Source organism: Cryptomeria japonica, unplaced genomic scaffold (genome assembly GCF_030272615.1).
Source record: "Cryptomeria japonica unplaced genomic scaffold, Sugi_1.0 HiC_scaffold_423, whole genome shotgun sequence".
In the NCBI taxonomy this organism is placed as follows: domain Eukaryota; kingdom Viridiplantae; phylum Streptophyta; class Pinopsida; order Cupressales; family Cupressaceae; genus Cryptomeria; species Cryptomeria japonica.
In genome coordinates this window covers 53,880-69,054 of record NW_026729243.1, presented here as the reverse complement: position 1 = coordinate 69,054, position 15,175 = coordinate 53,880, and the positions used below count along the sequence as shown (strand labels likewise).

The window sequence follows — 15,175 nt, the reverse complement described above, 5'->3', positions numbered from 1 at the left end:
ATCACCGTGCACCTTGGCCAACGTGCGCGACTCGACCGAGCGCGCACTGGCCGAGGTGCACACCGATTTCACCTGGGTGCGCGCGCAGCACCTCGGGCGCACCGGGGTGCGCGCACAACGCCCGGGTTGCACCGTGGCCTGTGTGCTCGGGGCGCCTCGGGTGCGCGCTCGGTGTCGCCCCCGCGCGCGCGGTAGTGCGGGCAGCGCACCCCGGCCCGGCCCGGCCCCGACGAGAACGCAAACGGGCAAAAGGTTTATTCAAATAGCATTGCGACGCCCGGCGAAAAACTAAAAAAGGGTGCAACACCGGGACTTCCCGGGAGGTCACCCATCCCAGTACTACTCCGGCCCAAGCGCGCTTAACTGCGGAGTTCTGATGGGATCCGGTGCACTAACGCTGGTATGATCGCACCCGTTATGAGCTTGTCGCAGTGTGTACTTAGCAAACCGCGACCCACGTGCGAATCCACCCCGGCCACCCACCCCCGTCGAGGTGCACACCCTCCCTCGCGAAGTGCGCCCCGTTCGCCAAGTGTGAGCCCTGCCCGGGTGCGCGCACCTTGCTAGGGCGTCGGGTGTGCACCCGGCCCGGCCTACGTGCGTGCACCTGGAGGGGGCGTCGTGTGCGTGCAGTGTCCCGTCTGCAACGCGGTGCCCACACACCACCTCGGGCGCAACGACCTGCGCTCACATGTGGGCCGAGTGCACCTTGGTGCATGTTCGGGGCGCCTCGGGTGCACGCTCGATCTTGCCCCGGTGCACCAAGGCGCTCGGTTTGCCCCGGGTGCGCACTTGGTGCAAGGTGGGCACCCAAAATAGGGATCAAGCACCAAAACACAAGTTTCGGGATGCAAAATGGGACCCAAGGACCACAAATGCGTTCCAAGACCCATGATGGGTCCACGAGAACAAAAATGTGTTCCGAGACTTAATAAACAAATATTGGGTTTTAGGAGAAGAAACATGCTCTGATGCCCAAAACGAGAATCGACCCCGAAAAGGCCACAGGCCAAAAGTGGGATGCGAGACAAAAAAAAATGGGACCCGAGGACCAAAATTGGGTTCCCAGGTCGAAGACAGGGCAACCGGACAAGAAACGACCTCTAAGGCTCGAAATGAGTCCCGACGACTAAAACTTGACAAGAAGCACCCATCAGGCACCCAACTCGACACCCATGGGATGCCGACCCACCCGGGCTTCCACCTAGCACACCTTGGCACCCACCCACCCTCGCACCCAACCTCGCACCCAACTTAGCACCTTTGAACCCACATTGGCACTCACCCTGACCCTGGCACCTTGGAACCCACATTGGCACTCACCTTGACCCTGGCACCCACCTTTGCACTCACCTTGGGACCCACCCTGGCTCCCACCTCGGCACCCACCCAGACACCCACCTTGGTTCCTTGGCACCCACCTTGGATCCTTGGCACCCACCCCGACACCCACCTTGGCACGCAACTTGGCTACTTGCCACCCACCTTGGCTCCTTGACGCCCACCCCGACAACCACCCCGTGACCTACCCTGGCTAGGGTTGGTGCACACCCACCCTGGTGCCCACCTTGGCACCCACCCTATGACCCACCTTGGCACGCACCTTAGTACCCACCCCGTTACCCACCCTAGGACCCACCCCGTGACCCACCTTGGCCAGGGTGGGTGCCTTGGTGCGCACAACTTGCCTGGGCTGCACACCAGGGCGGGCTCAAGATGGCACCCGCGTTCCGTTTTTTTCACTATCTTTCAAAACGGAAATTTTAAAATCTCATTTTTTTCTTTTTTTTGCCTTTTCTGGAAATTAGTGAAGGCAGCGCATCAAAGGTGCGCAATGCTGGTGCGAACCCGGGAGCGCTCCGATGTGTGCTCCAAGGTGCGGCGTGCACGAAGTCCGAGCCCGGTTTGCCCCGGGTGCGCACCTCGCGTGCACCTTCGCCGGGGTGAGCACCTTGGCTGGGTTGCGCGCCCTGGTGCGTACCAAGGAGCGCTCTGAAGTGTGCTCCAAGGTGCGGCGTGCACGAAGTCGGAGCCCGGTTTGCCCCGGGTGTGCACCTCGGGTGCGCACCTCGCGTGAACCTTCGCTGCGGTGGGCACCTTGGCTGGGTTGCGCGCCTTGGTGGGCACCATGCAGTGCACGAAGTCGGAGCCCGGTTTGCCCCGGGCGCGCACCTCCGCCAGGGTGGGCACCTTGGTGCGCACAACTTGCCTGGGCTGCGCATCAGGAAGGGCTCAAGATGGCACCCGCGTTCCGTTTTTTTCACTATCTTTCAGAACGGAAATTTTAAAATATCGTTTTTTTTTGCCTTTTCTGGAAATTAGTGAAGGCAGCGCATCAAAGGTGCGCAACGCTGGTGCGAACCTGGGAGCGCTCCGATGTGTGCTCCAAGGTGCGGCGTGCACGAAGTCGGAGCCCGGTTTGCCTCGGGTGCGCCCTGGTGGGCACCATGGTGCGCACCAAGGAGCGCTCCGAAGTGTGCTCCAAGGTGCGGCCTGCACGAAGTCGGAGCCCGGTTTGCCCCGGGTGTGCACCTCGGGTGGGCACCTTGGTGCGCATGCCTTGCCTGGGCTGCGCACCAGGGCGGGCTCAAGATGGCACCCGCGTTCCTTTTTTTTCACTATCTTTCAAAACGGAAATTTTAAAATCTCATTTTTTTTTGCCTTTTTCTGGAAATTAGTGAAGGCAGCGCATCAAAGGTGCGCACCTCGCTGCCCACCACGGTGCGCAACGCCGGTGGGCACCCGGGAGTGCTTCGAAGTGTGCTCCAAGGTGCTGCGTGCACGTTGTCGGAGCCCGGTTTGCCCCGGGTGCGCACCTCGCGTGCACCTTCGTCGGGGTGGGCACCTTGGCTTGGTTTGCCCCGGCTGCGCTCCGAAGCGGGGTTATTGGAGCGCCGCCTCTTTTTTTGTCGGAGCGTTTGGTGGGGTTTCTCGCATTGGCTCTTCCGAGGCCCGGTTGCCACCCTGGCGCGCACGAAGTCGGAAGTAGGGTTAATTGCCCGGGTGCGCACCTTTGCCAGGGTGGCACCTTACCTGGGCTGCGCACCAGGGCGGGCTCAAGATGGCACGCGCGTTCCGTTTTTTTCACTATCTTTCAAAACGGAAATTTTAAAATCTCCTTTTTTTTTTGCCTTTTCTGGAAATTAGTGAAGGCAGCGCATCAAAGGTGCGCACCTCGCTGCCCACCTTGGTGTGCTCTGAGGTGCGCACCCGGGAGCGCTACGAAGTGTGCTCCAAGGTGCGGCGTGCACGTTGTCGGAGCCCGGTTTGCCCCGGGTGCGCACCTCGCCTGCACCTTGGCCGGGGTGGGCACCTTGGCTGGGTTTGCCCAGGGTGCGCTCCGAAGCGGGGTTACTGGAGCGCCCCCTCTTTTTTTGTCAGAGAGTTTGGTGGGGTTTCTCGCATTGGCTCTTCCCAGGCCCGGTTGTTGGGTGCGCTCCCACCCTGGCGCGCGCGAAGTTGGAAGTTGGGTTAATTGCCCGGGCGCGCACCTTCGCCAGGGTGGGCACCTTGGTGCGCAAACCTTGGCTGGGCTGCGCACCAGGGCGGGCTCAAGATGGCACCAGCATTCCCTTTTTCTCACTATCTTTCAAAACGGAAATTTTAAAATCTCGTTTTTTTTTTGCCTTTTATGGAAATTAGTGAAGGCATCGCATCAAAGGTGCGCACCTCGCTGCCCACCTTGGTGTGCTCCGAGGTGCCCACCACGGTGCGCAACGCCGGTGCGAACCCGGGAGCGCCCCGATGTGTGCTCCAAGGTGCGGCGTGCACGAAGTCGGACCCCGGTTTGCCCCGGGTGCGCACCTCGCGTGCACCTTGGTGCGCACACCTTGGCTGGGTTGCGCGGCCTGGTGGGCACCATGGTGCGCACCAAGGAGCGCTCCGAAGTGTGCTCCAAGGTGCGGCGTGCACGAAGTCGGAGCCCGGTTTGCCCCGGGTGCGCACCTTCGCCGCGGTGGGCACCATGGCGTGCACGAAGTCGGAGCCCGGTTTGCCCCGGGTGCGCACCTCGCGTGCACCTTCGCCGGGGTGGGCACCTCGGCTGGGTTGCGCGCCCTGGTGCGCACCAAGGAGCGCTCTGAAGTGTGCTCCAAGGTGCGGCGTGCACGAAGTCGGAGCCCGGTTTGCCCCGGGTGTGCACCTCGCGTGCACCTTCGCTGCGGTGGGCACCTTGGCTGGGTTGCGCGCCTTGGTGGGCACCATGCAGTGCACGAAGTCGGAGCCCGGTTTGCCCCGGGCGCGCACCTCCGCCAGGGTGGGCACCTTGGTGCGCACAACTTGCCTGGGCTGCGCACCAGGAAGGGCTCAAGATGGCACCCGCGTTCCGTTTTTTTCACTATCTTTCAGAACGGAAATTTTAAAATATCGTTTTTTTTTGCCTTTTCTGGAAATTAGTGAAGGCAGCGCATCAAAGGTGCGCAACGCTGGTGCGAACCTGGGAGCGCTCCGATGTGTGCTCCAAGGTGCGGCGTGCACGAAGTCGGACCCCGGTTTGCCCCGGGTGCGCACCTCGCGTGCACCTTGGTGCGCACACCTTGGCTGGGTTGCGCGCCCTGGTGGGCACCATGGTGCGCACCAAGGAGCGCTCCGAAGTGTGCTCCAAGGTGCGGCGTGCACGAAGTCGGAGCCCGGTTTGCCCCGGGTGCGCACCTCGCGTGCACCTTCGCCGCGGTGGGCACCATGGCGTGCACGAAGTCGGAGCCCGGTTTGCCCCGGGTGCGCACCTCGCGTGCACCTTCGCCGGGGTGGGCACCTTAGTGTGCAGACCTTGGCTGGGTTGCGCGCCCTGGTGGGCACCATGGTGCGCACCAAGGAGCGCTCCGAAGTGTGCTCCAAGGTGCGGCCTGCACAAAGTCGGAGCCCGGTTTGCCCCGGGTGTGCACCTCGGGTGGGCACCTTGGTGCGCATGCCTTGCCTGGGCTGCGCACCAGGGCGGGCTCAAGATGGCACCCGCGTTCCTTTTTTTTCACTATCTTTCAAAACGGAAATTTTAAAATCTCATTTTTTTTTGCCTTTTTCTGGAAATTAGTGAAGGCAGCGCATCAAAGGTGCGCACCTCGCTGCCCACCACGGTGCGCAACGCCGGTGGGCACCCGGGAGTGCTTCGAAGTGTGCTCCAAGGTGCTGCGTGCACGTTGTCGGAGCCCGGTTTGCCCCGGGTGCGCACCTCGCGTGCACCTTCGTCGGGGTGGGCACCTTGGCTGGGTTTGCCCCGGCTGCGCTCCGAAGCGGGGTTATTGGAGCGCCGCCTCTTTTTTTGTCGGAGCGTTTGGTGGGGTTTCTCGCATTGGCTCTTCCGAGGCCCGGTTGCCACCCTGGCGCGCACGAAGTCGGAAGTAGGGTTAATTGCCCGGGTGCGCACCTTTGCCAGGGTGGGCACCTTACCTGGGCTGCGCACCAGGGCGGGCTCAAGATGGCACGCGCGTTCCGTTTTTTTCACTATCTTTCAAAACGGAAATTTTAAAATCTCCTTTTTTTTTTGCCTTTTCTGGAAATTAGTGAAGGCAGCGCATCAAAGGTGCGCACCTCGCTGCCCACCTTGGTGTGCTCTGAGGTGCGCACCCGGGAGCGCTACGAAGTGTGCTCCAAGGTGCGGCGTGCACGTTGTCGGAGCCCGGTTTGCCCCGGGTGCGCACCTCGCCTGCACCTTGGCCGGGGTGGGCACCTTGGCTGGGTTTGCCCAGGGTGCGCTCCGAAGCGGGGTTACTGGAGCGCCCCCTCTTTTTTTGTCAGAGCGTTTGGTGGGGTTTCTCGCATTGGCTCTTCCCAGGCCCGGTTGTTGGGTGCGCTCCCACCCTGGCGCGCGCGAAGTTGGAAGTTGGGTTAATTGCCCGGGCGCGCACCTTCGCCAGGGTGGGCACCTTGGTGCGCACACCTTGGCTGGGCTGCGCACCAGGGCGGGCTCAAGATGGCACCAGCATTCCCTTTTTCTCACTATCTTTCAAAACGGAAATTTTAAAATCTCGTTTTTTTTTTGCCTTTTATGGAAATTAGTGAAGGCATCGCATCAAAGGTGCGCACCTCGCTGCCCACCTTGGTGTGCTCCGAGGTGCCCACCACGGTGCGCAACGCCGGTGCGAACCCGGGAGCGCCCCGATGTGTGCTCCAAGGTGCGGCGTGCACGAAGTCGGACCCCGGTTTGCCCCGGGTGCGCACCTCGCGTGCACCTTGGTGCGCACACCTTGGCTGGGTTGCGCGGCCTGGTGGGCACCATGGTGCGCACCAAGGAGCGCTCCGAAGTGTGCTCCAAGGTGCGGCGTGCACGAAGTCGGAGCCCGGTTTGCCCCGGGTACGCACCTCGCGTGCACCTTCGCCGGGGTGGGCACCTCGGCTGGGTTGCGCGCCCTGGTGCGCACCAAGGAGCGCTCCGAAGTGTGCTCCAAGGTGCGGCGTGCACGAAGTCGGAGCCCGGTTTGCCCCGGGTGCGCACCTTCGCCGCGGTGCGCACCATGGCGTGCACGAAGTCGGAGCCCGGTTTGCCCCGGGTGCGCACCTCGCGTGCACCTTCGGCGGGGTTGCGCGCCCTGGTGGGCACCATGGTGCGCACCAAGGAGCGCTCCGAAGTGTGCTCCAAGGTGCGGCGTGCACGAAGTCGGAGCCCGGTTTGCCCCGGGTGCGCACCTCGCGTGCACCTTCGGCGGGGTTGCGCGCCCTGGTGGGCACCATGGTGCGCACCAAGGAGCGCTCCGAAGTGTGCTCCAAGGTGCGGCGTGCACGAAGTCGGAGCCCGGTTTGCCCCGGGTGCGCACCTCGCGTGCACCTTCGCCGCGGTGGGCACCATGGCGTGCACGAAGTCGGAGCCCGGTTTGCCCCGGGTGCGCACCTCGCGTGCACCTTCGCCGGGGTGGGCACCTCGGCTGGGTTGCGCGCCCTGGTGCGCACCAAGGAGCGCTCCGAAGTGTGCTCCAAGGTGCGGCGTGCACGAAGTCGGAGCCCGGTTTGCCCCGGGTGCGCACCTCGCGTGCACCTTCGCCAGGGTGGGCACCTCGGTGCGCACACCTTCTCAATGTTTTCTTGCCTTTTCTGGAAATTGGTGAAGGCAGCGCATCAAAGGTGCGCACCTCGGTGTGCTCCGAGGTGCGAACCCGAGAGCGCTCCGAGGTGCCCACGAAGTCGAAAGTCGGGTTAATTGCATTGTTTTCCCCGGGTGCGCTCCGAGGTGCGCAACATCGGCGCGCACCAAGGAGGGCTCCGAAGTGTGCTCCAAGGTGCGCACGATGGCGTGCACCTCTGGTGCGCACGATTCGGAGCTCGGTTTGACCGGGGTGCGCACACCTTGGCTGGGTTGCGCACCTTTTGTGCGCTCCAAGGTGCGCACGAAGTCGGAGCTCGGTTTGCCCCGGGTGCGCACCTTCGCCAGGGTGCGCACCTTGATGCGCACGCCTTGGCTGGGCTGCGCACCTTGGTGGGCGCCATGGTGCGCACCTTTCGTGCGCTCCAAGGTGCGCACGAAGTCGGAGCTCGGTTTGCCCCGGGTGCGCACCTTGGTGGGCGCCATGGTGCACTCCGAGGTGCCCAAGATTGGTGCGCACCAAGGAGCGCTCCGAAGTGCGCTCCAAGGTGCGCGCGAAGTCGAAAGTTGGGTTAATTGTCCGGTTTGCCTCGGGTGCGCACCTTGCGTGCACCTTCGCCAGGGTGGGCGCCTTGGTGCGCACACCTTGGCTGGGCTGCGCACACCTTGGCACCCGCGTTTCCTTCATTTTAAATTTTTTTTTTTTACAATCTCTCAAGTGGGAATTTCTATAATCTCAACTTTTTTTGCCTTTTCAGGAAACTTTTGAATGGAGCGCATCATTGGTGCGCTCCGAAGTGTGCTCCAAAGCTCTCTCCAGCTGCGTGCACCTGCCCCGGCCGCGCACCCGGCCCCGCCCAGCTTCGCTCACCTGTCCCGGGCGTCTGGTGCGGAACCTTAGAGTAAGAAACATCACCGTGCACCTTGGCCAACGTGCGCGACTCGACCGAGCGCGCACTGGCCGAGGTGCACACCGATTTCACCTGGGTGCGCGCGCAGCACCTCGGGCGCACCGGGGTGCGCGCACAACGCCCGGGTTGCACCGTGGCCTGTGTGCTCGGGGCGCCTCGGGTGCGCGCTCGGTGTCGCCCCCGCGCGCGCGGTAGTGCGGGCAGCGCACCCCGGCCCGGCCCGGCCCCGACGAGAACGCAAACGGGCAAAAGGTTTATTCAAATAGCATTGCGACGCCCGGCGAAAAACTAAAAAAGGGTGCAACACCGGGACTTCCCGGGAGGTCACCCATCCCAGTACTACTCCGGCCCAAGCGCGCTTAACTGCGGAGTTCTGATGGGATCCGGTGCACTAACGCTGGTATGATCGCACCCGTTATGAGCTTGTCGCAGTGTGTACTTAGCAAACCGCGACCCACGTGCGAATCCACCCCGGCCACCCACCCCCGTCGAGGTGCACACCCTCCCTCGCGAAGTGCGCCCCGTTCGCCAAGTGTGAGCCCTGCCCGGGTGCGCGCACCTTGCTAGGGCGTCGGGTGTGCACCCGGCCCGGCCTACGTGCGTGCACCTGGAGGGGGCGTCGTGTGCGTGCAGTGTCCCGTCTGCAACGCGGTGCCCACACACCACCTCGGGCGCAACGACCTGCGCTCACATGTGGGCCGAGTGCACCTTGGTGCATGTTCGGGGCGCCTCGGGTGCACGCTCGATCTTGCCCCGGTGCACCAAGGCGCTCGGTTTGCCCCGGGTGCGCACTTGGTGCAAGGTGGGCACCCAAAATAGGGATCAAGCACCAAAACACAAGTTTCGGGATGCAAAATGGGACCCAAGGACCACAAATGCGTTCCAAGACCCATGATGGGTCCACGAGAACAAAAATGTGTTCCGAGACTTAATAAACAAATATTGGGTTTTAGGAGAAGAAACATGCTCTGATGCCCAAAACGAGAATCGACCCCGAAAAGGCCACAGGCCAAAAGTGGGATGCGAGACAAAAAAAAATGGGACCCGAGGACCAAAATTGGGTTCCCAGGTCGAAGACAGGGCAACCGGACAAGAAACGACCTCTAAGGCTCGAAATGAGTCCCGACGACTAAAACTTGACAAGAAGCACCCATCAGGCACCCAACTCGACACCCATGGGATGCCGACCCACCCGGGCTTCCACCTAGCACACCTTGGCACCCACCCACCCTCGCACCCAACCTCGCACCCAACTTAGCACCTTTGAACCCACATTGGCACTCACCCTGACCCTGGCACCTTGGAACCCACATTGGCACTCACCTTGACCCTGGCACCCACCTTTGCACTCACCTTGGGACCCACCCTGGCTCCCACCTCGGCACCCACCCAGACACCCACCTTGGTTCCTTGGCACCCACCTTGGATCCTTGGCACCCACCCCGACACCCACCTTGGCACGCAACTTGGCTACTTGCCACCCACCTTGGCTCCTTGACGCCCACCCCGACAACCACCCCGTGACCTACCCTGGCTAGGGTTGGTGCACACCCACCCTGGTGCCCACCTTGGCACCCACCCTATGACCCACCTTGGCACGCACCTTAGTACCCACCCCGTTACCCACCCTAGGACCCACCCCGTGACCCACCTTGGCCAGGGTGGGTGCCTTGGTGCGCACAACTTGCCTGGGCTGCACACCAGGGCGGGCTCAAGATGGCACCCGCGTTCCGTTTTTTTCACTATCTTTCAAAACGGAAATTTTAAAATCTCATTTTTTTCTTTTTTTTGCCTTTTCTGGAAATTAGTGAAGGCAGCGCATCAAAGGTGCGCAATGCTGGTGCGAACCCGGGAGCGCTCCGATGTGTGCTCCAAGGTGCGGCGTGCACGAAGTCCGAGCCCGGTTTGCCCCGGGTGCGCACCTCGCGTGCACCTTCGCCGGGGTGAGCACCTTGGCTGGGTTGCGCGCCCTGGTGCGTACCAAGGAGCGCTCTGAAGTGTGCTCCAAGGTGCGGCGTGCACGAAGTCGGAGCCCGGTTTGCCCCGGGTGTGCACCTCGGGTGCGCACCTCGCGTGAACCTTCGCTGCGGTGGGCACCTTGGCTGGGTTGCGCGCCTTGGTGGGCACCATGCAGTGCACGAAGTCGGAGCCCGGTTTGCCCCGGGCGCGCACCTCCGCCAGGGTGGGCACCTTGGTGCGCACAACTTGCCTGGGCTGCGCATCAGGAAGGGCTCAAGATGGCACCCGCGTTCCGTTTTTTTCACTATCTTTCAGAACGGAAATTTTAAAATATCGTTTTTTTTTGCCTTTTCTGGAAATTAGTGAAGGCAGCGCATCAAAGGTGCGCAACGCTGGTGCGAACCTGGGAGCGCTCCGATGTGTGCTCCAAGGTGCGGCGTGCACGAAGTCGGAGCCCGGTTTGCCTCGGGTGCGCCCTGGTGGGCACCATGGTGCGCACCAAGGAGCGCTCCGAAGTGTGCTCCAAGGTGCGGCCTGCACGAAGTCGGAGCCCGGTTTGCCCCGGGTGTGCACCTCGGGTGGGCACCTTGGTGCGCATGCCTTGCCTGGGCTGCGCACCAGGGCGGGCTCAAGATGGCACCCGCGTTCCTTTTTTTTCACTATCTTTCAAAACGGAAATTTTAAAATCTCATTTTTTTTTGCCTTTTTCTGGAAATTAGTGAAGGCAGCGCATCAAAGGTGCGCACCTCGCTGCCCACCACGGTGCGCAACGCCGGTGGGCACCCGGGAGTGCTTCGAAGTGTGCTCCAAGGTGCTGCGTGCACGTTGTCGGAGCCCGGTTTGCCCCGGGTGCGCACCTCGCGTGCACCTTCGTCGGGGTGGGCACCTTGGCTTGGTTTGCCCCGGCTGCGCTCCGAAGCGGGGTTATTGGAGCGCCGCCTCTTTTTTTGTCGGAGCGTTTGGTGGGGTTTCTCGCATTGGCTCTTCCGAGGCCCGGTTGCCACCCTGGCGCGCACGAAGTCGGAAGTAGGGTTAATTGCCCGGGTGCGCACCTTTGCCAGGGTGGCACCTTACCTGGGCTGCGCACCAGGGCGGGCTCAAGATGGCACGCGCGTTCCGTTTTTTTCACTATCTTTCAAAACGGAAATTTTAAAATCTCCTTTTTTTTTTGCCTTTTCTGGAAATTAGTGAAGGCAGCGCATCAAAGGTGCGCACCTCGCTGCCCACCTTGGTGTGCTCTGAGGTGCGCACCCGGGAGCGCTACGAAGTGTGCTCCAAGGTGCGGCGTGCACGTTGTCGGAGCCCGGTTTGCCCCGGGTGCGCACCTCGCCTGCACCTTGGCCGGGGTGGGCACCTTGGCTGGGTTTGCCCAGGGTGCGCTCCGAAGCGGGGTTACTGGAGCGCCCCCTCTTTTTTTGTCAGAGAGTTTGGTGGGGTTTCTCGCATTGGCTCTTCCCAGGCCCGGTTGTTGGGTGCGCTCCCACCCTGGCGCGCGCGAAGTTGGAAGTTGGGTTAATTGCCCGGGCGCGCACCTTCGCCAGGGTGGGCACCTTGGTGCGCAAACCTTGGCTGGGCTGCGCACCAGGGCGGGCTCAAGATGGCACCAGCATTCCCTTTTTCTCACTATCTTTCAAAACGGAAATTTTAAAATCTCGTTTTTTTTTTGCCTTTTATGGAAATTAGTGAAGGCATCGCATCAAAGGTGCGCACCTCGCTGCCCACCTTGGTGTGCTCCGAGGTGCCCACCACGGTGCGCAACGCCGGTGCGAACCCGGGAGCGCCCCGATGTGTGCTCCAAGGTGCGGCGTGCACGAAGTCGGACCCCGGTTTGCCCCGGGTGCGCACCTCGCGTGCACCTTGGTGCGCACACCTTGGCTGGGTTGCGCGGCCTGGTGGGCACCATGGTGCGCACCAAGGAGCGCTCCGAAGTGTGCTCCAAGGTGCGGCGTGCACGAAGTCGGAGCCCGGTTTGCCCCGGGTGCGCACCTTCGCCGCGGTGGGCACCATGGCGTGCACGAAGTCGGAGCCCGGTTTGCCCCGGGTGCGCACCTCGCGTGCACCTTCGCCGGGGTGGGCACCTCGGCTGGGTTGCGCGCCCTGGTGCGCACCAAGGAGCGCTCTGAAGTGTGCTCCAAGGTGCGGCGTGCACGAAGTCGGAGCCCGGTTTGCCCCGGGTGTGCACCTCGCGTGCACCTTCGCTGCGGTGGGCACCTTGGCTGGGTTGCGCGCCTTGGTGGGCACCATGCAGTGCACGAAGTCGGAGCCCGGTTTGCCCCGGGCGCGCACCTCCGCCAGGGTGGGCACCTTGGTGCGCACAACTTGCCTGGGCTGCGCACCAGGAAGGGCTCAAGATGGCACCCGCGTTCCGTTTTTTTCACTATCTTTCAGAACGGAAATTTTAAAATATCGTTTTTTTTTGCCTTTTCTGGAAATTAGTGAAGGCAGCGCATCAAAGGTGCGCAACGCTGGTGCGAACCTGGGAGCGCTCCGATGTGTGCTCCAAGGTGCGGCGTGCACGAAGTCGGACCCCGGTTTGCCCCGGGTGCGCACCTCGCGTGCATCTTGGTGCGCACACCTTGGCTGGGTTGCGCGCCCTGGTGGGCACCATGGTGCGCACCAAGGAGCGCTCCGAAGTGTGCTCCAAGGTGCGGCGTGCACGAAGTCGGAGCCCGGTTTGCCCCGGGTGCGCACCTCGCGTGCACCTTCGCCGCGGTGGGCACCATGGCGTGCACGAAGTCGGAGCCCGGTTTGCCCCGGGTGCGCACCTCGCGTGCACCTTCGCCGGGGTGGGCACCTTAGTGTGCAGACCTTGGCTGGGTTGCGCGCCCTGGTGGGCACCATGGTGCGCACCAAGGAGCGCTCCGAAGTGTGCTCCAAGGTGCGGCCTGCACGAAGTCGGAGCCCGGTTTGCCCCGGGTGTGCACCTCGGGTGGGCACCTTGGTGCGCATGCCTTGCCTGGGCTGCGCACCAGGGCGGGCTCAAGATGGCACCCGCGTTCCTTTTTTTTCACTATCTTTCAAAACGGAAATTTTAAAATCTCATTTTTTTTTGCCTTTTTCTGGAAATTAGTGAAGGCAGCGCATCAAAGGTGCGCACCTCGCTGCCCACCACGGTGCGCAACGCCGGTGGGCACCCGGGAGTGCTTCGAAGTGTGCTCCAAGGTGCTGCGTGCACGTTGTCGGAGCCCGGTTTGCCCCGGGTGCGCACCTCGCGTGCACCTTCGTCGGGGTGGGCACCTTGGCTGGGTTTGCCCCGGCTGCGCTCCGAAGCGGGGTTATTGGAGCGCCGCCTCTTTTTTTGTCGGAGCGTTTGGTGGGGTTTCTCGCATTGGCTCTTCCGAGGCCCGGTTGCCACCCTGGCGCGCACGAAGTCGGAAGTAGGGTTAATTGCCCGGGTGCGCACCTTTGCCAGGGTGGGCACCTTACCTGGGCTGCGCACCAGGGCGGGCTCAAGATGGCACGCGCGTTCCGTTTTTTTCACTATCTTTCAAAACGGAAATTTTAAAATCTCCTTTTTTTTTTGCCTTTTCTGGAAATTAGTGAAGGCAGCGCATCAAAGGTGCGCACCTCGCTGCCCACCTTGGTGTGCTCTGAGGTGCGCACCCGGGAGCGCTACGAAGTGTGCTCCAAGGTGCGGCGTGCACGTTGTCGGAGCCCGGTTTGCCCCGGGTGCGCACCTCGCCTGCACCTTGGCCGGGGTGGGCACCTTGGCTGGGTTTGCCCAGGGTGCGCTCCGAAGCGGGGTTACTGGAGCGCCCCCTCTTTTTTTGTCAGAGCGTTTGGTGGGGTTTCTCGCATTGGCTCTTCCCAGGCCCGGTTGTTGGGTGCGCTCCCACCCTGGCGCGCGCGAAGTTGGAAGTTGGGTTAATTGCCCGGGCGCGCACCTTCGCCAGGGTGGGCACCTTGGTGCGCACACCTTGGCTGGGCTGCGCACCAGGGCGGGCTCAAGATGGCACCAGCATTCCCTTTTTCTCACTATCTTTCAAAACGGAAATTTTAAAATCTCGTTTTTTTTTTGCCTTTTATGGAAATTAGTGAAGGCATCGCATCAAAGGTGCGCACCTCGCTGCCCACCTTGGTGTGCTCCGAGGTGCCCACCACGGTGCGCAACGCCGGTGCGAACCCGGGAGCGCCCCGATGTGTGCTCCAAGGTGCGGCGTGCACGAAGTCGGACCCCGGTTTGCCCCGGGTGCGCACCTCGCGTGCACCTTGGTGCGCACACCTTGGCTGGGTTGCGCGGCCTGGTGGGCACCATGGTGCGCACCAAGGAGCGCTCCGAAGTGTGCTCCAAGGTGCGGCGTGCACGAAGTCGGAGCCCGGTTTGCCCCGGGTACGCACCTCGCGTGCACCTTCGCCGGGGTGGGCACCTCGGCTGGGTTGCGCGCCCTGGTGCGCACCAAGGAGCGCTCCGAAGTGTGCTCCAAGGTGCGGCGTGCACGAAGTCGGAGCCCGGTTTGCCCCGGGTGCGCACCTTCGCCGCGGTGCGCACCATGGCGTGCACGAAGTCGGAGCCCGGTTTGCCCCGGGTGCGCACCTCGCGTGCACCTTCGGCGGGGTTGCGCGCCCTGGTGGGCACCATGGTGCGCACCAAGGAGCGCTCCGAAGTGTGCTCCAAGGTGCGGCGTGCACGAAGTCGGAGCCCGGTTTGCCCCGGGTGCGCACCTCGCGTGCACCTTCGGCGGGGTTGCGCGCCCTGGTGGGCACCATGGTGCGCACCAAGGAGCGCTCCGAAGTGTGCTCCAAGGTGCGGCGTGCACGAAGTCGGAGCCCGGTTTGCCCCGGGTGCGCACCTCGCGTGCACCTTCGCCGCGGTGGGCACCATGGCGTGCACGAAGTCGGAGCCCGGTTTGCCCCGGGTGCGCACCTCGCGTGCACCTTCGCCGGGGTGGGCACCTCGGCTGGGTTGCGCGCCCTGGTGCGCACCAAGGAGCGCTCCGAAGTGTGCTCCAAGGTGCGGCGTGCACGAAGTCGGAGCCCGGTTTGCCCCGGGTGCGCACCTCGCGTGCACCTTCGCCAGGGTGGGCACCTCGGTGCGCACACCTTCTCAATGTTTTCTTGCCTTTTCTGGAAATTGGTGAAGGCAGCGCATCAAAGGTGCGCACCTCGGTGTGCTCCGAGGTGCGAACCCGAGAGCGCTCCGAGGTGCCCACGAAGTCGAAAGTCGGGTTAATTGCATTGTTTTCCCCGGGTGCGCTCCGAGGTGCGCAACATCGGCGCGCACCAAGGAGGGCTCCGAAGTGTGCTCCAAGGTGCGCACGATGGCGTGCACCTCTGGTGCGCACGATTCGGAGCT

General features: G+C 62.9%; 2 non-coding genes across 2 annotated transcripts; both read right to left on the bottom strand.

Moving 5' to 3' along the window:
• Nucleotides 1-295: 295 nt before the first annotated feature.
• On the bottom strand, nucleotides 296-414 carry LOC131871553 (5S ribosomal RNA). Its single transcript, XR_009369768.1, has one exon. It is a non-coding gene; the product is annotated as a 5S ribosomal RNA (ribosomal RNA).
• A 7,804-nt stretch (nucleotides 415-8,218) lies between these two features.
• On the bottom strand, nucleotides 8,219-8,337 carry LOC131871552 (5S ribosomal RNA). The gene has a single exon (XR_009369767.1). It is a non-coding gene; the product is annotated as a 5S ribosomal RNA (ribosomal RNA).
• Nucleotides 8,338-15,175: the final 6,838 nt, after the last annotated feature.